The 25,053-nt window shown below is 38.1% G+C and overlaps 1 pseudogene; it reads left to right on the forward strand.

Moving 5' to 3' along the window:
• The first annotated feature begins 3,191 nt into the window (after positions 1-3,191).
• LOC148046742 (Ig heavy chain V region pseudogene) lies at positions 3,192-3,670 on the forward strand (annotated as a pseudogene).
• Positions 3,671-25,053: the final 21,383 nt, after the last annotated feature.

The following is a 25,053-nucleotide window of genomic DNA, read 5'->3' on the forward strand; positions in this document are numbered from 1 at the left end:
ATTTCTTCCATGAGAAGTAATATTCTTCATAAAATATTTTGAATTGTAAAGAATTTCCTTTCCAGATGTTTTTCCCAAATCAAATTCTATTTTGAGAAGATCTGCTAGATATAACAAAGTATAAATGAGAGGTAAGCAGCATGAATTCTACCTTTCATTTGGAATGTTAAAAAAAAAGACAGCTGAAATTACAGAATTTTGGAAGTCTGATTGAGCTGTATTTCCCATCCTTCTTATACTCCAGTGGATCAGTAGCTGCTTGAATTGCTTCCAAATATTATTTGGTAATTGCAAATCTGCAAAATTGCTTCAAGCTCTCCTTTCCTTTGTAACAATGACTGTTTAATTATGTCAAAGCAATCTTTGCACTGATATTTCCCTTGCCTCTCCTTCAATAGAAACCGAACCATGTGATTCATTCCTTATTGAGCACCCAGTCATTGTCGATCTTTCAATCTCATCCAGACAAGGAAACCCAACCCATATAGATCAATAGTATTTTCATTAGAAAGATACACTACTGGAGTCTTTCAACTCTGAATTTCCTTCCCCCTCCCTCCTTGAAATGTGTGAGAATGAGGGAAAGTCTTGTAAGAGGTTTTCTTATGTTACTGTTCTCCCCCAGAGTCAGGTTCTTCTGATGTTTGTTCTCATAGTAACTTTTCACTGGGGCTGCTCTTGAAGGTCATTTTTAATCTGTATTGTTAGAGAATTTAGGGGGATGCCCAGTTTAACCCTGATAAAACTTATGTTGCATTAGTAGCACTAGCTTCAGTTAGAAATTATGTTTATATAACCACAGATCAAACAAATGCACAGTCAACATGTTCTTTACTACTTAACTGTTTTAACTATAACAGAAAACTGTCCTTAGAAGAAAAGAACATAGAGTATATACCATACATCCAAACTTGTAAATATTGCCATCTAATGCCTGAATACTAATGGATTTGTTACAAAAAATATTTCAAAGGGCTAGTTATTACCTATAAAGCCATAGTATGAGGTTACTTGCCTGACTTCATTCTCTCACATTGTCCCTTAATGCCCGATAGAACTGGCAGTGTAGGCCTGCTCCAGGATGGTCCCCGGATTCTAAAATTTGTGTCACAACTCCAACTTGAATGTCTCCCGCACACTTATGGTTCTGAGTGTTAAACGAATCTGTTGCTTAATTATTTTACATACACTTCAAGATTTAGACTAGGAGTAAAATTATTTTGGACCACATGATTCCTATTGTTTGGTCTTGACATGGTTTAGAAGTTAACAACTCTTTAATTTTGCGTGAGGGAATGATCAGGATTTTTAGGGCCTAAGCCAGTAGGCACAATTGGGAATTTAAATTAAATTTTCAGGTTATCTGTAACCATTAGAAAAGGTTTGCCCATATGGACTGAGTTAAATTTAATTCCTTAGATTAAATTTAAAATTTCATGGTGTTTTAATGACGTAAAAAATATGTATTTAATATTAGGCACCATTTGTTCAAAACCTGTTTTCTTCAGTACATTTATCTAAAAGTGCCAGTTTATAAGTAAAGCAGTTAGATGTTTTGACCTGAATTTGAAAATGTTCACTGGATTTATCAGTCTCCAAGAAAGGACCACATCCTTACAATATGGAGATGATGAAATTAATTCAACAGTTTTGTATCCTTAAAAGCAGTTCTTGCAAAAATTCATCCGCAGAACCAATCACAAATTAGCCTCAAGAAAAGCCAACATTACTGGAGATATGCTTCTTTGGACTTTCCTCCTATTCCTTATTCATCTTTCAGGTAGATCTTCTCCCATAAACAAAAGTAGGAGGTAATAACTGTACAGGTTTGGTCCTGATTTGCTGATGATGTTTTATTTTCAGGATGCCATGCAGAGGTTCAGTTGGTGGAGACTGGAGAAGGTGTTGTAATCCCTGGAGGTTCCCTTCTTCTAACCTGTAAAGCATCCGGATTCAACTTTATTGATTATACAATCCACTGGATCCGACAGTCTCCAGGAAAAGGGCTGGAGTGGGTGGCAGGTGTTAGCAAACCAGAAGGAACTAGTCAATGGTATAACCCCAAAGTGGAGGGATGATTCACCATCTCCAGGAACAATTCCCAGACTTCAGCTTATCTCCAGATGACCAATTGGAAGCCTGAAGACTCTGCCTTGTATTGTTGTGCAAAGCACACAGTGAGTCCATCTGCTTTCCTCATTGTACAATCACTCCATTGCTTGAGAGGAGAAGAAACCTCAACCATTCATCCTCTATCCCTGGAGGGCATCTCCCAGAAAAGACCAATTCTCCTCCACACAATCAGGAAAGCAACCCGAGTGATAGAGAAAGTATAATATACCAGAATCTTGCAGGTCTGAATGTGAATGCTCTAACCCTGGATATTTCTGAGAAGAGATTGGACAGCCATTGGTTTGAAATGGTACAGGATCCCATGAAAAAACCTTTCCTTTTGCCACTGAAATGTCTCCAGACAATCACAAAATGAGAGTTCTCCATATTCTGAGAAAAAAATCACTGAATCAGAATAGGGATGAAATGAATATGCCAAATTAATAGATCATATTATTACTCACTATTGTCATGGTTTCAACATCATTCACTTATTAGTTTCTAACTAGTTTGCTGTGGTTTCGGCAGATTTGTCTTCTTTCAGGGCCAGAGGACATCTCAAAATGTCTTCCTTTTCCTCTTCAGGGATTCATTTGAGAAAGATTCCTGTGATTATTTCCACGAGGAGACAAATGTTTCATTAGATGTTTTGAATTGTATGGAATTTGCTCTCCTGCTATTTTCCCAAGTCAAGTTCTGTTTTGAGAAGACCACAGCAAAGTATCAGTGGAAAAAAATCCCCCCATTTGGAGCAATACATTTGCTTAAAAATCTAAAGATTCTCATAACGATCACTAAAAAGAATGGTTGAAGATTTGCGTCCAGTCATGTGGTTGCCTCTACCTACGGCAGCACTATCTAACAACCGAAATTCCAGAGCATGAGTTGAGGACTGCTTGCATCCAGACACTCTATATCATCATCTATTTTCAAGTAAATTTCACTACATTTCTGGACTTCACCTAATATTTATACAGCTCCCAGCAGGTTTTATGCAAAGCAAAACAGACTTTCACTTCCTATTTAAACTCTCCTTCTTCAGGTTCAACTCAAGGTGCAAATCTCATTCCTTTTTCACAATGACACCCCACTCCTTAATTCTCATCATACTGGCTGCCTTCTCTAGAGGTTTGTAATTTGGACCATATTAAGTTTTTTTTTCCCCAGCACTGAAGAGAATTTTACATCTTTACTATGGCTCTTACTTTCTAACCATCATCCAATTGTCCTTTGTCTTTTCTCATTAGGTGGCCTCTCTCAGATTGTCCTGACCCAGTCAGATGCAGCACTGAGGAAACCAGGAGAATCCCATAAATTGAGGTGTGCTGTCACAGGATTCAATGTTAACAGCTACTGGATGGATTGGATCAGACAGAAGCCTGGGCAAGGACTGGAATGGCTTGTTCACTATTCCTCATCTAGTAGCAACTATTATTCCCCAACAATCCAAGGACGTTTTACTGCCTCCAAGGACAGTTCCAACTTCTATCTGCAAATGAACAACCTAAAAGCCGAAGACACAGCTGTCTATTACTGTGCAAGATACACAGTGAAATAGATCTTAAGGGATCTCATGCAAAAACCCTTCCTTTCACTATTGAAATGTCTCTGTAGGGGACAGCAGAGACCTACAAAATAAGTTATGTAACCATCTGGAACAAAATCACTCGGGCAGAGAAGACATGAAAATGAAAATGCAAAACAAAAATACCACTGAAGAAACAATTGCTCCAGAGTTAGTGTGGCTTAACACGTTTCACTCATTGGTTTCTAATTATTTTGCTGTGGTTTCTCAAATATACTTCTTCCAGGGCTAAATGACATCTCAAAATGTCCTCTCTTTTCTCTTCAGGGATTCATTTCAGAAAGATTCCATGGATTTCTTCCACAAGAAGCCATATTCTCCATAAAATTTTTTGAATTCTATGAAATTTCCTTCCCTGTTGTTTTTCCCCAAATCAAGTTTCATTTTGAGAAGATCTGCTAGGTACAACTAACTGTAAATGAGAGGTAAGCAGCATGAATTCCACCTCTCATTTTTAATGTTAATAAAAGAGCAGCTGAAATTGTAGAATGTTGGAGGTCTGATTCAGCTGCATTTCCCATCATTCTTATACTCCAGTGAATCAGTAGCTGCTTGAATTGCTTACAAATATTATCTGCTGATTGCAAAGCTGTAAAACTGCTTCAGCTCTTTTTTCTTTTGTAACAATGACTGTTTAATTTTGTCCAAGCAACCTATGCATGGATGTTTCCATTGCTGTTTCTTCAATAGAAATCGAACCAATCATACCTTACTCTGCATTCAGTCAAACCTTCAAGCTAGTCCAGACAAGAAAACCCAATACATATACATCAAAAGTATTTACATTAAAAAGATATAGTAATAGTGTTTCAACTCTGAATGCTTCCTCCTCACTCCTTGAAATTTGTGAGACTGAGGGAGGGTCTTGTAAGAAGTTTTATCATGTCACTGTTCTTCCCCAGAGACAGGGTCTTCTGATGTTTACTTTGGTAGTTGCTTTTCAATAGGGCTGATCTTGAAGAAGATTTTATTCTGCATTGTTTGAGAATTTAGGGGAGGTTGCCCAATTTGACCCTAATAAAACTTCTGTTGTGTTAGTAGCACTAGCTTCTGTTAGAAATTCTGTTCATAGAACCACAAATCAAACAAAGTGTACAGTCAACATGTGATTTGCTGCTTAACTGTTTTAACTGTAGTAGGAAAAAGGCGATCAAACCAGTCAGTCCTACAGGAGATCAACTCTGACATTTCAGAAGGCCAGATCCTGAAGATAAAACTCAAATCCTTTGGCCAACTAATGAGAAGGAGATAATCACTGGAGAAGAGGCTAATGCTGGGAACGATTGAAGACAAAAGAAAAAGGGGACGAGAGAGAATGAGGTGGCTGGATGTAGACAATGAAGTGGCATGAGCTAAAATGGGCTCTGGTGGATAGTAGAGGACTGGAAGGCCTGGTTTAACATTTCTAATCTGCATTGTTTGAGAATTTAGGGCGATGCCCAGTTTAACCCTTATAAAACTTCTATTGTATTAGTAGCATTAGCTTCTGTTAGAAATTCTGTTTATATAACCACAGATCAAACAAAGTGTACAGCCAACATGTGCTTTACTGCTTAACTGTTTTAAGGTAACAGGAAACTGTTCTTAAAACAAAAGGAAATAGAACATATACCATAGATCCAAATTTGTAAACACTGGCATTTACTTCCTGAATACTACTGTATTTGTTACCCAATAATACTTCAAAGTGCCAGTTATTACCTATAAAGGCATAGAATCAGGTTACTTACATTACTACATTCTCTAACATTGTCCATTAATGCCCATCAGTATTGGCAGTGTGGGCTTGCTCCAGGATGGTATCCAGATTCTAAAATTTCTGTCAAAAACCCAACTTAATGGAACAATACTCCTCAGGAGATCGGAATGGCCCAACTTCATTGGCATTTTAAGAAATAAACATGAAAGACAGAGGGTCCCCATACACTTTTAGTTCTGAGCGTTAAATGAGTCTTTTGCTTAATTGTTTAATATCCATTTCAAGATTTAGACTAGGAGTTAAATGATTTTGGATCTCACAATTAATATTGTTACATCTTGAAAAGGCTGAAAAGTACACAACTCCTTAAATTTGGTGGAGACAATTATTAGGATTCCCAGGGCCTGAGACAGAGTTCACAGTTGTGAATTTTAATGAAATGTTAAGATTATCTGCAAGAATTGGACAAGGTTTGTCCATGTGGAATGAGTTAAAATTAATTTCTCAAATTAAATTAAAAACTTAATAGAGTTTTAATGAAAATGACAAAATATATGAATTTAATATTAGGCATATGTAAGTCATTCTTTAATACCTGTTCCCTTCAGTACATTTATCTAAAGGTGCCATTTACAAGAAAAGGAGTTAGTTGTGTTGACTTAAGCTGAAACTGTTCACATGCTTTTGCAGTCCCCATGAAAGGACCACGTCCTTATAATTTGGAGATGATGCAAATTAATTCAATCGCTTCATCTCCTTAAAAGCAGTTGTTGAAAACTTACATCTGCAGAGCCAATCACCAGTTAGCCTCAAGGAAAGGCAACATAAGTGGAGATACGCTTCTTTGGACTTTCCTCCTGTTCCTTAGTCATCTTTCAGGTAGATCTTCTCTCATAACAAAAAGTAGGAGGTTAAATGTTCCTGTTCAGGTTTTGTCCTGATTCGCTGTTGATGTTTTATTTTCAGGATGCCACGCAGATGTTCAGTTGGTGGAGACTGGAGGGGGTGTTGTAATCCCTGGAGGTTCCCTTCGCCTAACCTGTAAAGCATCTGGATTCACCTTTACCAGCTATGAAATCAACTGGATCCGACAGTCTCCAGGAAAGGGACTGGAGTGGGTGGCAGAGGTTAGCCAACCACAAGGAACTAGTCAATGGTATAACTCCAAAGTGGAGGGTAGATTCACCATCTCAAGGGACAATTCCCAGACTTCAGCTTATCTCCAGATGAACAATTTGAAGCCTGAAGACTCTGCCTTGTATTATTGTGCAAGGGAACACAGTGACTCCATCAGCTTTGCCTCTTGTACAAATACTCCAGGGATCTCTTGAGAGGAGAAGCCAAGAGCAGAAAGCAGAACCATTCAGCCTCTGTCCCTTGAGGGCATCTTCCAGAAAAGGCCAATTCTCACCCACACAAAAAAACAAGGCAACCATAGTGGTAGAGAAAGTAAAGAGGAATGGAAAATGAGCATGGAATTCCCACAATTTTCAGGAGGATTATGCCCCCAGATTTGCATGCAACATTCGAGCCTCATTTTTGCAATCTCCCGGAATCCTGTGTGAACTTCGTTTCCCACATATTTTTAATTAAGTGTTTTGTTAAATGTTTCATGAAATGAAAATCTCCTCCTGATTTTCCCAAACAAATTTTTAGTTTGGGATGATCTGCTAATTACAATAAAGAATCACCTTTTGATGGCAAATCTAGATGCCAAATCTAGACAGCATGCTAAAAAGCACAGACATCACCGTGCCAACAAATGTCCCTGTAGTCAAGGCTATGGTTTTCTCAGTTTCAATGTCTGGCTGTGAAAGTTGGACCATAAGCAACGCTGAGCACCAAAGAATTGAGGCCTTTGAACAAGGGGCTGGAGAAGACTCCTGTGAGTCCCTTGGACATCAAGACGATCCAACTGGTCAGTCTCAGAGGAGCTCAACCATGACTGCTCTTTAGAAGGTCAAATCCTGAAGTTGAAACTCAAATACTTTCTCCACCTAATGAGAAGGAAGGACTCACAGGAGAAGAGCCTAATGCTGAGAATTACTGAGGAAGAAAAAGAAGGGGAAGACTGAGAATGAGGTGGCTGGATGGAATCATTGAAGAAATAGGCATGAGGTTAAATGGACTCCATTGGATGGTAGAGGACAGGAAGGCCGGGAGGAAGATTATTCATGGAGTCATGATGGGTCGGACATGACTTCACAACTAATAACAACAACAAAAATCATCTTTAAATGAGCACGATGAATTCTCACAATCTTTTAGGAATTATTCCAACACCCCCCCCAAAAAAAGCAGTTAATTTCCAGAATCTTGCAGGTCTGATTGTCAATGCTCTACATGGGAAGTTTTTAAGAAGAGATTGGACAGCCATTGGTTTGAAATGTTGCCAGGTTTCCATGCAAAAACCTTTCCTTTTGCCACTGAAATGTCTCCAGAGAATCACAAAATGAGAGTTCTCTTTATTCTGGAATAAAAATCATTGGGGCAGAGTAGGGATGAAATTAATATGCCAAATCAATAGATCCTATTATTATTCCCTATTGTCATGGTTTCAACATCATTCACTTATTGGTTTCTAACTAGTTTGCTATGGTTTCCTGCAGATTTGTGTTCTTCCAGGGCCAGAGGACATCTCAAAATGTCTTCCTTTTCCTCTTCAGGGATTCATTTGAGAAAAATTCCTGTGATTATTTCCACGAGGAGACAAATTTTTCATTAGATGTTTTGAATTGTATGGAATTTGCTCTCCTGCTATTTTCCCAAGTCAAGTTCTGTTTTGAGAAGATCTGCTAAACACAGCAAAGTATCAGTGAAAAAAAATCCCCCCATTTGGAGCAATGCATTTGCTTAAAAATCTAAAGATTCTCATAACGATCACTAAAAAGAATGGTTGAAGATTTGCATCCAGTCATGTGGTTGCCTCTACCTACGGCAGCACTATCTAACAACCGAAATTCCAGAGCATGAGTTGAGGACTGCTTGCATCCAGACACTCTATATCATCATCTATTTTCAAGTAAATTTCACTACATTTCTGGACTTCACCTAATATTTATACAGCTCCCAGCAGGTTTTATGCAAAGCAAAACAGACTTTCACTTCCTATTTAAACTCTCCTTCTTCAGGTTCAACTCAAGGTGCAAATCTCATTCCTTTTTCACAATGACACCCCACTCCTTAATTCTCATCATACTGGCTGCCTTCTCTAGAGGTTTGTAATTTGGACCATATTAAGTTTTTTTTTTCCCCAGCACTGAAGAGAATTTTACATCTTTACTATGGCTCTTACTTTCTAACCATCATCCAATTGTCCTTTGTCTTTTCTCATTAGGTGGCCTCTCTCAGATTGTCCTGACCCAGTCAGATGCAGCACTGAGGAAACCAGGAGAATCCCATAAATTGAGGTGTGCTGTCACAGGATTCAATGTTAACAGCTACTGGATGGATTGGATCAGACAGAAGCCTGGGCAAGGACTGGAATGGCTTGTTCACTATTCCTCATCTAGTAGCAACTATTATTCCCCAACAATCCAAGGACGTTTTACTGCCTCCAAGGACAGTTCCAACTTCTATCTGCAAATGAACAACCTAAAAGCCGAAGACACAGCTGTCTATTACTGTGCAAGAGACACAGTGAAATGTATCTTAAGGGATCTCATGCAAAAACCTTTCCTTTCACTCTTGAAATGTCTCTGTAGGGGACAACAGAGAACTACAAAATAAGTTATGTAACCATCTGGAACAAAATCACTCAGGCAGAGAAGAGATGAAAATGAAAATGCAAAACAAAAATACCACTGAAGAAATTATTGCTCCACAGTTTGTGTGATTGAACAAGTTTCACTCATTGGTTTCTAATTAATTTGCTGTGGTTTCTCAAATGTTCTTCTTCCAGGGCTAAAAGACATCTCAAAATGTCCTCCCTTTTCTCTTCAGGGATTCATTTCAGAAAGATTCCATGGATTTCTTCCACAAGAAGCCATATTCTTCCTAAAATATTTTGAATTCTATGAAATTTACTTCCCCCTGTTTTTCCCCAAATCAAGTTTTATTTTGAGAAGATCTGCTAGATACAACGAAGTGTAAATGAGAGATAAGCAGCATGAATTCCACCTCTTATTTGGAATGTTAAAAAAAAGAACAGCTGAAAGTATAGAATGTTGGAAGTCTGATTCAGCTGCATTTTCCATCTTTCTTATACGCCAGTGAATCAGTAGCTGCTTGAATTGCTTACAAATATTATCTGCTGAATGCAAAGCTGTAAAACTGCTTCAGTTCTTTTTTCTTTTGTAACAATGACTGTTTAATTTTGTCTAAGTAACCTGTTCACTCATGTTTCCATTGCTGCTTCTTCAATAGAAACTGAACCAATCATACCTTACTCAGCATCCAGTCTAGTCCAGACAAGGAAACCCAATATATATACATCAAAAGTATTTTCATTAAAAATATACATTAATAGTCTTTCAACTCTGAAAGCTTACTCCTCCCTCCTTGACATTTGTGAGAATGAGGAAGGATCTTATAAGAAGTTTTCTCATGCGACTGTTCTCCCCCAGAGTCAGGTTCTTCTGAGGTTTACTTTGCTGGTGGCTTTTCAACAGGGCTGGTCTTGAAGAAGATTTTAATCTGCATTATTTGAGAATTTAGGGGGATGCACAATTTGACCTTAATAAAACTTCTTTTGGGTTAGTAGCACTAGCTTCTGTTACAAATTCTGTTCATAGAACCACAGATCAAACAAAGTGTACAGTCAGCATGTACTTTACTGCTTAACTGTTTTAACTGTAATAGGAAAAAGGCGATCAAACCAGTCAGTTCTACAGGAGATCAACTCTGACATTTCAGAAGGCCAGATCCTGAAGATAAAACTCAAATCCTTTGGCCAACTAATGAGAAGGAGATAATCACTGGAGAAGAGCCTAATGCTGGGAACGATTGAAGACAAAAGAAAAAAGGGTCGAGAGAGAATGATGTGGCTGGAGGTAGGCAATGAAGTGGTGTGAGCTAAAATGGGCTCTGGTGGAGAGTAGAGGATTGGAAGGCCTGGAGGAACATTTCTAATCTGCATTGTTTGAGAATTTAGGAGGATGCAGAGTTTAACCCGTATAAAACTTCTGTTGTATTCGTAGCATTAGCTTCTGTTAGAAATTCTGTTTATATAACCACAGATCAAACAAAGTGTACAGCCAACATGTGCTTTACTCCTTAACTGTTTTAACTGTAACAGGAAACTGTTCGTAAAACAAAAGGAAATAGAACATATACCATAGATCCAAACTTGTAAACAATGACATCTACTTCCTGAATACTACTGTATTTGTTACCCAAAAATACTTCAAAGTGCCAGTTATTACCTATAAAGGCATAGAATCAGGTTACTTACATTACTACATCCTCTCTCATTGTCCCTTAATGCCCATCAGTATTGGCAGTGTGGGCCTGCTCCAAGATGGTATCCAGATTCTTAAAATTGTGTCAAAAACCAAAATTAATGGAACAACACTCCTCGGGAGATCAGAATGGCCCAACTTCATTGGCATTTTAAGAAATAAACATGAAAGATAGAGGGTCCCCATAGACTTTTAGTTCTGAGAGTTAAATGAATCTTTTGCTTAATTGTTTAATATCCATTTTGATATTTAGACTAGGAGTTAAATGATTTTGGATCTCACAATTAATATTGTTTCATCTCTAAAAGGCTGAAAAGTGCACAACTCTTTAAATTTGGTGGAGACAATTATTAGGATTCCCAGGGCCTGAGACAGAGTTCACAGTTGTGAATTTTAATGAAATGTTAAGGTTATCTGCAAGAATTGGACAAGGTTTGTCCATATGGAATGAGTTAAAATTAATTTCATAAATTAAATTAAAAACTTAATGTTTAATGAAAATGACAAAATATATGAATTTAATATTAGGCATATGTAAGTCATTCTTTAATACCTGTTCCCTCCAGTATATTTAAGCCATTTACAAGAAAAGGACTTAGTTGTGTTGACCTTAAGCTGAAACTGTTCACATGCTTTTGCAGTCCCCAAGAAAGGACCACGTCCTTATAATTTGGAGATAATGCAAATCAATTCAATCGCTTCATCTCCTTAAAAGCAGTTGTAGAAAACTTACATCTGCAGAGCCAATCACCAGTTAGCCTCAAGGAAAGGCAACATAAGTGTAGATATGCTTCTTTGGACTTTCCTCCTGTTCCTTAGCCATCTTTCAGGTAGATCTTCTCTAGTAACAAAAAGTAGGAGGTTAAATGTTCCTGTTCAGGTTTTGTTCTGATTCAATGTTGATGTTTGATTTTCAGGCTGCCATGCAGAGGTTCAGTTGGTGGAGACTGGAGGAGGTGTTGTAATCCCTGGACGTTTCCTTCGCCTAACCTGTAAAGCATCTGGATTCACCTTTACTACCTATTCAATTGACTGGATCCGACAGTCTAAAGAAAAAGGACTGGAGCGGGTGACGAGTGTTAGCCAACCACAAGGAACTAGTCAGTGATATAACTCCAAAGTGGAGGGAAGATTCACCATCTCGAGGGACAATTCCAAGACTTCAGCTTATCTCCAGATGAACAATTTGAAGCCTGAAGACTCTGCCTTGTATTATTGTGCAAGGGGACACAGTGACTCCATCTGCTTTGCCTCTTGTACAATTACTCCAGGGGTCCCTTGAGAGGAGAAGCCAAGAGCAGAAAGCAGAACCATTCAGCCTCTGTCCCTGGAAGGCATCTGCCAGAAAATACAACTACTCACCCACACAAAACAACAAAGCAACCAAAGTGGCAGAGAAAGTAAAGAGGAATGGAAAATGAGCAAGAGATTCCAACAATTTCCAAAAAGATTGTGCCCCCAGTTTTGCATGCCCCATTCCAGGTCTTTTTCTGCAATCTTCCAGAGTTCTGTGTGAACCTCAATTCCTACGTATTTTTCATTAAGTGTTTTGTTAAATGTTTCATGAAATGGAATTTCTTATCATGCTGCTTTTCCCAAATATTTTTTTTAAATTTTTAGAAAATCTGCTAATTACAATAAAGTAATCACCTTTAGGCATGCACTGTGAATTCTAGCTCTCTTTTAGAAATCTAAAGTAAAGGTAAAGATTCCCCTTGCACATACGTGCTAGTTGTTCCTGACTATAGGGAGCAGTGCTCAGCTCTGTTTCAAATCCAAAGAGCCAAAACTGTCTGAAGATGTTTCTGTGGTCATGTGGCCGGCATGCCTAAACACTAAAGGCACATGGAATGCTGTTACCTTCCCACCAAGTGTGGTCCCTATTTTTCTACTTGCATTTTTATATGCTTTCAAACTGCTAGCTTGGCAGAAGCTGGGACAAGTAACGGGAGCTCACTCCATTATGTGGCACTAGGGATTCGAACAGCCGAGCTGCCAACCTCTCTGATTGACAAGCTCAGCATCTTAGCCACTCCGCCACTGTGTCCCTCTATTTTAGAAATCTACATATACCCCCCAAAAAATCAGCTAATATACCAGAATCTTGCAGGTCTGATTGTGAATGCTCCAACACTGGAGTTTTTAAAGAAGAGATTGGAAAGCCATTGGTCTGAAATGGTGCAGGGATCCCATGCAAACACCTTTCCTTTTGCAACTGAAATCTCTCCACAGAATCACAAAACGAGTTATCTATATTCTGGAGTAAAAAAAAAAACTGGGGCAGAGTAGGGATGAAATGAATATATCAAACCAATTGATCCTATTATTATTCCATATTATCATGGTTTCAACATCATTCACTTATTGGTTTCTAAACAGTTTGCTGTGGTTTCCTGCAGGTTCAACTTTTTCCAGGACCAGAGGACATCTCAAAATGCCTTCCCTTTCCTCTTCATGGATTCATTTGAGAAAGACTCCTGGGATAATTTCCATGAGAAATCATATTTTTCACTAGATGTTTTGAATTGGATGGAATTTGCTCTCCTCCTATTTTCCCAAGTCAAGTTCTGTTTTGAGAAGACCACAGCAAAGTATCAGTGAAAAAAAATCCCCCCATTTGGAGCAATACATTTGCTTAAAAACTTAAAGATTCTCATATCAATCACTAAAAAGAATGGTTGAAGATTTGCTTCCAGTCATGTCGTTGCCTCTACTTATGGCAGTGCTATCTAACAACCAAAATTCCAGAGCATAAGTCGAGGACTGCTTGCATCCAGACACTCTATATCATCATCTATTCTCAACTAACTGTCAGTACAATTCTGAACTTCATCTAATATTTATACAGCTCCCAGCAGGTTTTATGCAAAGCCAACAAGACTTTCACTTCCTATTTAAACTCTCCTTCTTCAGGTTCAACTCAAGGTGCAAATCTCATTCATTTTTCACGACACACCACTTCTTAATTCTCATCATACTGGCTTCCTTCTCTAGAGGTTTGTAATTTGGACCACGTTAAGTTTTTTTCCCCTAGCACTGAAGGGAATTTTACATCTTTACTATGGCTCTTACCTTCTAACCATCATCCAATTATGTTTTGTCTTTTCTCATTAGGTGGCCTCTCCCAGGTAGCTCTGACCCAGTCAGATGCAGTGGTGAAGAAACCGGGAGAATCCCATAAATTGACTTGTGGTGTCACAGGATTCAATGTTAACAGCTACTGGATGGGTTGGATCAGACAGAAACCTGGCCATGGACTGGAATGGCTTGTTCGCTATTTGAATTCTGGTAGCAACTATTATTCCCCAACAATCCAAGGACGTTTTACTGCCTCCAAAGACAGTTCCAACTTCTATCTGCAAATGAACAATCTAAAAGCTGAAGACACAGCTGTCTATTACTGTGCAAGAGACACAGTGAAATAGATCTTAAGGGATGTCATGCAAAAACCTTTCCTTTCCCTACTGAAATGTCTCTGTAGGGGACAGCAGAGAATTACAAAATGAGTTGTGTAATCATCTGGAACAGAATCACTGAGGCAGAGAAGAGGCGGAAATGAAAATGCAAAACAAAAATACCATGAAAGATATTATTACTCCACACTTAGTGTGGCTGACCATCTTTCACTCATTGGCTTCTAACTATTTTTCTGTGGTTTCCTGCAGGTTGTTCTTCCAAGACCAAATGACATCTCAAAACATGCAACTTTCCCTCTTCAGGGATTCATTTCAGAACGATTCCTGGGATTTCTTCCACAAGAAGCCATATTCTTCATTAAAATTTTTGAATTGGATGGAATCTCCTCACTTGCTATTTTCCCCAAATAAAGTTCTGTTTTGAGAAAATGAGGAAGGTTCTTATAAGAGGTTTTATCATGTGACTGTTCTCCCCTAGACCCAGATTCTTCTGAATGATGTTCTGGTAGTGAGTCATCACAGGGGCTACTCTTGAAGGCAATTTCTACTCTGAATTGTTTGAGAATTTAGAGGGATATGCAATTGGCCATAATAAAACATCTAATGTTTTAATTTCACTAGTTTCTGTTAGAAATTCTGTTTATAGTATCACAGATTTAAAAAAACTGCACATTACCATGTGCTTTACTGCTTAACTGCTTATACTGTAACTTAGAACAAAAGAACATAGAGTATATACCACAGATCCAAAGATGAAAACACTGCCATCTACTAATTGAATACTACTGTAGTTGTTACACAAAAAATACTTCAAAGTGCCAATTATTACCTATAAAGCCATAGGATCAGGTTACTTGTCTTAGATCATTCCCTTTGATGGTCCCTTAATGCCCACCAGTACTGGCAGTGCAGGCCTATTGCAGGATGGGAACCAGATTCTAAAATTTGTGTCAAAATCCAAACTTAATGAAACAACAGCCTCCAGATCTGAACGGCCGTAAATGTATTGGTGCTTTAAGAAATAAACATGAAAGCTAGAGTGTCCCCACACATTTTAGTTCTGGGAGTTAAATGCGTCTGGTGCTTAATTACTTAATATCCACTTCAAAATTTAGACTGGGAGTAAAATGATTTTGGAACCTCATGAATGGAAATGTTTGATCTTGAAAAGGCTAAGAAGCTAATAACTGTTTAATTTTGGGAGAGGAAATTGTTAGGCATATGCAAGTCATTTGTTCATTACCAATTCTGGCTAGTACATTTATCTAAAAATGCCAAGTTACAGGATAATGAGTTAGTTGTGTTGACTTTAAACTGAAAATGTTCACATGATTTTGCAGTCCCCAAGAAAGGACATCGTCCTTATAATATGGAGATGATGCAAATGAATTCAATGGCTTTATCTCTTTAAAAGTAGATCTTGCAAAAATTCATCTCCACATATGAATTTAATATTAGGCATCATTTGTTCAAAACTGTTTTCTTCAGGGCACTTATCTAAAAGTGCCAGTTTATAAGTAAAAAAGTTAGTTGTGTTGACCTTAAGCTGAAAATGTTCACATTATTTTGCAGATCCCAAGAAAGGGAGACGTCCTTATAATATGGAGATGATGCAAATTAATTCAAGTGCTTCATATCCTTAAAAAACAGTTCTTGTAAACGTACATCTGCGGAGCCAATCACCAATTAGCCTCAAGGGAAGGCAACATAACTGGGAATATGCTTCTTGGGACTTTCCTCCTATTCCTTATCCGTCTTTAGAGGTAGATCTTCTAAACAACAGTAGGAGGTAATAACCATTCCTGTCCAGGTTTTGTCCTCATTCTCTGTTGATGTTTGATTTTCAGACTTTCATGCAGATGTGAAATTGGTGGAGGGGAAGTTGTAATCCCTGGAGGTTCCCTTCGTCAAAACCTGTAAAGCATCGGAATTCAACTTCACTAATTCTGAAATCCACTGGATCCGACAGTCTTCAGGAAAAGGATTGGAATGAGTTGCAGGAGTGAGCCAACCACAAGGAACTAGTCAGTGCTATAACTCCAAAGTCGAGGGAAGATTCACCATTTCCTGGGACAATTCCCAGACTTCAGCTTATCTCCAGATGAGCAATTGGAAGCCTGAAGACTCTGCCTTGTATTGTTGCGCAAGGCACACAGTGAGTCCATCTGCTTTCCTCAATGTACAATCGCTCCATTCTCACCCACACAATCAGGAAAGCAACCAGAGTGATAGAGAAAGTATAACATACAAGAATCGTTGTACGTCTGAATGTGAATGCTCTAACCAGGGATATTTCTAAGAAGAGATTGGACAGCCATTGGTTTAAAATGGTACAGGATCCCATGGAAAAACCTTTCCTTTTGCCACTGAAATGTCTCCAGACAATCAGAAAATGAGAGTTCTCTATATTCTGGAATAAAAATTACTGGGGCAAAGTAGGGATGAAATGAATATGCCAAATCAATAGATCATATTATTACTCCCTATTGTCATGGTTTCAACATCATTCACTTATTGGTTTCTAACTAGTTTGCTGTGGTTTCCTGCAGATTCGTCTTCTTTCAGGGCCAGAGGACATATCAAAATGTCTTCCTTTTCCTCTTCAGGGATTCATTGCAGAAAGATTTGTGTGATTATTTCCATGAGAATACATACTTTTCATTAGATGTTTTGAATTGTATGGAATTTGCTCTCCTCCTATTTTCCCAAGTCAAGTTCTGTTTTGAAAAGACTACAGCAAAGTATCAGGGGGGAAAAAATTCCCCATTTGGAGCAATACATTTGCTTAAAAACCTAAAGATTCTCATATCGATCACTAAAAAGAATGGTTGAAGATTTGTGTCCAGTCATGTGGTTTCCTCTACTTATGGCAGCACTATCTAACAACCGAAATTCCAGAGCATAAGTTGAGGACTGCTTGCATAGAGACACTCTATATCATCATCTATTCTCAAGTAAATTTCACTACACTTCTGGACTTCATCTAACATTTATACAGCTCCCACAAGGTTTTATGCAAAGCCAACAAGACTTTCACTTCCTATTTAAACTCTCCTTCTCCTTCTTAAGTTTCAACTCAAGGTGCAAATCTTATTCCTTTTTCACAATGACACCCCACTTCTTAATTCTCATCATACTGGCTTCCTTCTCTAGAGGTTTGTAATTTGGACCATATTAAGTTTTTTTTTCTAGCACTGAAGGGAATTTTACATCTTTATTATGGCTCTTACTTTCTAACCATCATCCAATTATGTTTTGTCTTTTCTCATTAGGTGGCCTCTCCCAGGTTGTCCTGACCCAGTCAGATGCAGCACTAAAGAAACCAGGAGAATCCCATAAACTGACTTGTGCTGTCACAGGATTCAATGTTAACAGCTACTGGATGAATTGGATCAGACAGAAGCCTGGCCAAGGACTGGAATGGCTTGTTCGCTATCACACATCTAGTAGCAACTATTATTCACCAACAATCCAAGGACGGTTTACTGCCTCCAAGGACAGTTCCAACTTCTATCTGCAAATGAACAACCTAAAAGCTGAAGACACAGCTGTCTATTACTGTGCAAGAGACACAGTGAAATAGATCTTAAGGGATCTCATGCAAAAACCTTTCCTTTCACTACTGAATGTCTCTGTAGGGGACAGCAGAGAACCAGAAAATAAGTTATGTAACCATCTGGAATAAAATCACTCGGGCAGAGAAGACATGAAAATGAAAACGCAAAACAAAAATACCACTGAAGAAACTATTGCTCCAGAGTTAGTGTGGTTGAACAAGATTCACTCATTGGTTTATAATTATTTTGCTGTGGTTTCTCAAATGTTCTTCTTCCAGGGCTAAATGACATCTCAAAATGTCCTCCCTTTTCTCTTCAGGGATTCATTTCAGAAAGATTCCAGTGATTTCTTCCACAAGAAGCCATATTCTTCATAAAATATTTTGAATTCTATGAAATTTCCTCCCCCGCTGTTTTCCCCCAAATCAAGTTTTCTTTTGAAAAGACCTGCTAAATACAACAACTGTAAATCAAAGGTAACGAGCGTAAATTCCACCTCTCATTTTGAATGTTAAAAAAAGAGCAGCTGAAATTATAGAATGTTGGAAGTCTGATTCAGCTGCATTTTCCATCTTTCTTATCCTCCAGTGAATCAGTAGCTGCTTGAATTGCTTACAAATAATATCTGCTGATTGCAAAGCTGTAAAACTGCTTCAGCTCTGTTTTCTTTTGTAACAATGCTGTTTAATTTTGTCAAAGCAACCTGTTCACTGATGTTTCCATTGCTTCTTCTTCAATAGAAACTGAATCAATCTTACCTTACTCAGCATCCAGTCAAACCTTCAAGTTAGTCCAGACAAGGAAACCCAATACATATACATCAAAAGTATTTTCATGAAAAAGATACAGTAATAGTCTTTCAACTCTGAATGCTTCCCCCTCCCTCCTTGAAATTTGTGAGAATGAGGGAGGGTCTTGTAAGAAGTTTTCTCATGTGACTGTTCTCCCCCAGAGTCAGGTTCTTCTGATGTTTACTTTGGTAGTGGCTTTTAAACAGGGCTGCTCTTGAAGAAGATTTTAATCTGCATTGTTTTAGAATTTAGGGGGATGCACAATTTGACCCTAATAAAACTTCTGTTGCGTTAGTAGCACTGGCTTCTGTTACAAGTTCTGTTTATATAACCACAGATCAAACAAAGTGTACAGCCAACATGTGCTTTACTGCTTAACTGTTTTAACTATAAAAGGAAACTGTTCTTAAAACAAAAGGAAATAGAACATATACTATAGATCCAAACATGTAAACACTGCCATCTACTTCCTGAATACTACTGTATTTGTTACAAAAAAATACTTCAATGTGCCAGTTATTATCTATAAAGGCATAGGATCAGGTTACTTACATTACTTCATTCTCTCTCATTGTTCCTTAATGCCTATCAGTATTGGCAGTGTAGGCTTGCTCCAGGATGGTATACGGATTCTAAAATTTGTGTCAAAAACCCAACTTAATGGAACAACACTCCTCAGGAGATCGGAATGGCCCAACTTCATTGGCATTTTAAGAAATAAACATGAAAGGTAGAGGGTCCCCATCCACTTTTAGTTCTGAGAGTTAAATGAATCTTTTGCTTAATTGTTTAATATCCATTTGCAGATTTAGAATAGGAGTTAAATGATTTTGGATCTCACAATTAATATTGTTCCATCTTGAAAAGGCTGAAAAGCGCATAACACTTTAAATTTGGTGGAGACAATTATTAGGATTCCCAGTGCCTGAGACAGAGTTCACAATTGTGAATTTTAATGAAATGTTCATGTTATCTGCAATAATTGGACAAGGTTTCTCCATATGGAATGAGTTAAAATTAATTTCTTAAATTCAATTAAAAACTTCAGGGAGTTATAATGAAAATTACAAAATATATGAATTTAATATTAGGCATATGTAGGTCATTCTTTAATGCCTGTTCCCTCCAGTACATTTATCTAAAGGTGCCATTTACAGGAAAAGGACTTAGTTGTGTTGACCTTAAGCTGAAACTCTTCACATGCATTTGCAGTCTCCAAGAAAGGACCACGTCCTTATAATTTGGAGATGATGCAAATCAATTCAATCCCTTCATCTCCTTAAAAGCAGTTGTTGAAAACTTACATCTGCAGAGCCAATCACCAGTTAGCCTCAAGGAAAGGCAACATAAGTGGAGATACGCTTCTTTGGACTTTCCTCCTCTTCCTTATCCATCTTTCAGGTAGATCTTCTCTTGTAACAAAAAGTAGGAGGTTAAATGTTCCTGTTCAGGTTTTGTCCTGATTCGATGTTGATGTTTTATTTTCAGGCTGCCATGCAGAGGTTCAGTTGGTGGAGACTGGAGGAGGTGCTGCAATCCCTGGAGGTTCCCTTCGCCTAACCTGTAAAGCATCTGGATTCACCTTTACCAGCTACAGCATCAACTGGATCCGACAGTCTTCAGGAAAAGGACTGGAGTGGGTGGCAGAGGTTAGCCAACCACAAGGAACTAGTCAGTGGTATAACTCCAAAGTGGAGGGAAGATTCACCATCTCCAGGGACAATTCCAAGACTTCAGCTTATCTCCAGATGAACAATTTGAAGCCTGAAGACTCTGCCTTGTATTATTGTGCAAGGGGACACAGTGACTCCATCTGCTTTGCCTCTTGTACAATTACTCCAGGGGTCCCTTTAGAGGAGAAGCCAAGAGCAGAAAGCAGAACCATTCAGCCTCTGTCCCTGGAAGGCATCTGCCAGAAAATACAACTACTCACCCACACAAAACAACAAAGCAACCATAGTGGCAGAGAAAGTAAAGAGGAATGGAAAATGAGCAAGACATTCAAACACTTTCCAGGAAGATTGTGCCCCCAGTTTTGCATGCCCCATTCCAGGTCTTTTTCTGCAGTCTTGTGTGAACCTCAATTCCCACATATTTTTCATTAAGTATTTTGTTAAATGTTTCATGAAATGGAATTTCTTATCATGCTGCTTTTCCCATATATATATATATATATATATATATATATATATATATATATATATATATATATATATATATATATATATATATATATATATATATATATATATATATATATATATATATATATATATATATATATATATATATATATATATATATATTTTTAGAAAGCTCTGCTAATTACAATAAAGTAATCACCTTTAGGCATGCACTGTGAATTCTAGCTCTCTTTTAGAAATCTAAAGTAAAGGTAAAGATTCCCCTTGCACATATGTGCTAGTTATTCCTGACTCTAGGGGGCGGTGCTCTCCTCCGTTTCAAATCAAAAGAGCCAAAACTGTCTGAAGATGTTTCTGTGGTCATGTGGCTGGCATGACCAAACAATAAAGGAGCATGGAATGCTGTTACCTTCCCACCAAATGTGGTCCCTATTTTTCTACTTTCATTTTTATATGCTTTCAAACTGCTAGCTTGGCAGAAGCTGGGACAAGTAACGGGAGCTCACTCCATTATGTGGCACTAGGGATTCGAACAGCCGAGCTGCCAACCTCTCTGATTGACAAGCTCAGCATCTTAGCCACTCCACCACTGTGTCCCTCTATTTTAGAAATCTACATATACCCCCCCAAAATCAGCTAATATACCAGAATCTTGCAGGTCTGATTGTGAATACTCCAACACTGGAATTTTTAAAGAAGAGATTGGAAAGCCATTGGTTTGAAATGGTACAGGATCCCATGCAAAAACCTTTTCTTTTGCCACTGAAATGTCTCCAGAGAATCACATAATGAAAGTTCTCTATATTCTGGAATAAAAATCATTGGGGCAGAGGAGGTATGAAATGAATATGCCAAATCAATAGAGCCTATTATTACTCCATATTGTCATGGTTTCAACATCACTCACTGATTGGTTTCTAACTAGTTTGCTGTGGTTTCCTGCAGGTTCATCTTCTTCCAGGACCAGAGGACATCTCAAAATGACTTCCCTTTCCTCTTCAGGGATTCCTTTTAGAAAGATTCCTGTGATTATTTCCATGAGGAGACATCTTTTTCATTAGATGTTTTGAATTGTATGGAATTTGCTCTCCTCCCATTTTCCCAAGTCACGTTCTGTTTGGAGAAGACTGCTAGACACAGCATAGTATCTGTGAGAAAAAATGACCCCATTTAGAGCAGTGGATTTGATAAACAATCCTAGGATTCTCTTATTGATCACTGAAAAGAATGGTTGAAAATTTCTGTCCAGTCATGTGGTTGCCTCTACTTATGGCAGCACTATCTGACAACCAAAATTCCAGAGCATAAGTTGAGGACTGCTTGCATCCAGACACTCTAAATCATCATCCATTCTCAAGTAAATTTCAGTACACTTCTGGAATGTCAACAGAATGTCGCCACACACGTTTGGTTATGAGAGTAAAATGAATCTTTTGCTTAATTGTTTAATATCCATTTCAAGATTTAGACTAGGAGTTGAATGATTTTGGATTTCACAATTAATATTGTTCCATCTTGAAAAGGCTTAAAAGTTCCCAACTCTTTAAATGTGGTGGAGACAATTATTAGGATTCCCAGGGCCTGAGACAGAGTTCACAGTTGTGAATTTTAATGAAACGTTCATGTTATCTGCAAGAATTGGACAAGGTTTGTCCATATGGAATGAGTTAAAATTAATTGCTTAAATTAAATTAAAAACTTCATGGAGTTTTAATGAAAATGACAAAATATACAAATTTAATATTAGACATATTGAAGTCATTTTTTAATACCTGTTCCCTCCAGTATACTTATGCCATATACAAGAAAAGGAGTTAGTTGTGTTGACCTTAAGCTGAAACTGTTCACATGCATTTACAATCCCCATGAAAGGACCACGTCCTTATAATTTGGAGATGATGCAAATGAATTCAATCGCTTCATCTCCTTAAAAGCAGTTGTTGAAAACTTACATCTGCAGAGCCAATCACCAGTTAGCCTCAAGGAAAGGCAACATAAGTGGAGATATGTTTCTTTGGACTTTCCTCCTCTTCCTTATCCATCTTTCAGGTAGATCTTCTCTCTTAACAAAAAATAGGAGGTTAAATGTTCCTGTTCAGGTTTTGTCCTGATTCGATGTTGATATTTTATTTTCAGGCTGCCATGCAGAGGTTCAGTTGGTGGAGACTGGAGGGGGTGTTGTAATCCCTGGAGGTTCCCTTCGCCTAACCTGTAAAGCATCCGGATTCATCTTTACTAACTATACAATCAGCTGGATCCGACAGTCTCCAGGAAAGGGACTGGAGTGGGTGGCGAGAGTTAGCAAACCAGAAGGAACTAAACAGTGGTATAACTCCAAAGTGGAGGGAAGATTTACCATCTCCAGGGACAATTCCCAGACTTCAGCTCATCTCCAGATGAGCAATTTGAAGCCTGAAGACTCTGCCTTGTATTATTGTGCAAGGGGACACAGTGACTCCATCTGCTTTGCCTCTTGTACAATTACTCCAGGGGTCCCTTGAGAGGAGAAGCCAAGAGCAGAAAGCAGAACCATTCAGCCTCTGTCCCTAGAGGGCATCTTCCAGAAAAGACCAATTTTCATCCACACAAAACAACAAAGCAACCATAGTAGCAGAAAAAGTAAAGAGGAATGGAAAATGAGCAAGACATTCCAACACTTTTCAGGAGGTTTGTGCCCCCAGATGTGCATGCCCCATTCGAGCCTCATTTTTGCAATCTCCCAGAATCCAGTGTGAATTTTGTTTCCCACATATCTTTAATTAAGTTTTTTTGTTAAATGTTTCATGAAATGAAAATCTCCTGCTGCTTTTCCAAAATAAATTGTAATTTTTGGGAAGATCTGCTATTTACAATAAAGTATCACCTTTAGATGCCAAAACTAAATGGCAAATCTAGACAGCATACTAAATAGTAGAGACATCGCCCTGCCAACAAAAGTGTTTCTAGTCAAGGCTGTGGTTTTCCCAGTTGCAATGTAGAAGGCTATGAAAGTTGAACCATAAGGAAGGCTGTGCGCCAATAATTGATGCCTGGGATCAGTTCCATGAAAAACCATATTTTTCATTAAATTTTTTGAATTGTATGGAATTTGCTCTCCTGCTATTTTGCCAAATCAAGTTCTGTTTTGAGAAGACTACAGCAAAGTATCTGTGAAAAAAAAAATGCCCCCATTTGGAGCAATCGATTTATATAACAAGCCAAAGATTCGCTGATGGAACAGTGAAAAGAATGGTTGAACATTTCTGTCCAGTCATGTAGTTGCCTCTACTTATGGAAGCACTGACTAACAAGCAAAATTCCTGGGCAATTCATTTGATTTCTAAACTGATTTCTTTTAGAATTTTGAGGAATAAGGAGTTCGCCATGACAAAACTTCTAGTGTGTAAATTGCACAAGCTTCTGTTAGAAATTATGTTTTTAGAACAACAGATCAAACAAAATGCACAGTCACCATGTGCTTTACTGCTTAACTGTTTTAACTGTAACAGGAAAGTTAACTTAGAACAAAATATATATGATAGATCTAAACTTGTAAATATTGAAAACTACTGTAGTTATTGTAGAAAAATACTTCAAAGTGTTAGTTATTATCTATAAAGCCATATGACTAGGTTACTTGCAATATTTCATTCTCTCTGATTGTCCCTTATTGCCCACCAGAACTGGCAATTCAGTGTTGCTCCAGGATGGGATCCAGATTCTAAAATGTGTGTCACAACTCCAACTAAATGGGACAAGACTCCCAAGGAGATCAGAATGGCCCTATCTTCATTGGCACTTCAAGAAATAAACATGAAAGGCAGATTATCCCCTCACACTTTTGTTTCTGAGAGTTAAATGAGCAGTTGCTTACTTGTTTAATATCCACTTTAAGATTTAGACTGGTAGTAAAATGATTTTAGACCTCATGATTACTATTGTTTGGTCTTGGCATGGTTTAGAAGCTAGCAAATAATTCAATGGCTTCACCTTAAAAGCAGTACTTGCAAACTTGCACCTGCTGAATCAAATCAACTAATTAGCCTCAAGGGAAGGCAACATAACTGGAGATATGCTGCTTCTGTTCCTTATTTGTCTTTCAGGTAGATCTTCTCTCATAAACAAAAGTAAGAGTTAATAACTTTTCCTGTTTAGGTTCTGTCCTGATTCGCTGTTGATGTTTGATTTTCAGGCTGCCTTCATCTAACATGTAAAGCATTGGGATTCAACTTTACTAACTATGAAATCCACTGGATCTGACAGTCTCCAGGAAAAGGATTGGACTGGGTGGCAGGAGTTAGCCAACCACAAGGAACTAAACAGTGGTATAACTCCAAAGTGGAGGGAAGATTCACCATCTCCAGGAACAAT

The sequence above is a fragment of the Thamnophis sirtalis genome, unplaced genomic scaffold (genome assembly GCF_051295495.1).
Source record: "Thamnophis sirtalis isolate CommonGarterSnake01/CBP01778 unplaced genomic scaffold, rThaSir2_p1.2 scaffold_4, whole genome shotgun sequence".
In the NCBI taxonomy this organism is placed as follows: Eukaryota; Metazoa; Chordata; class Lepidosauria; order Squamata; family Natricidae; genus Thamnophis; species Thamnophis sirtalis.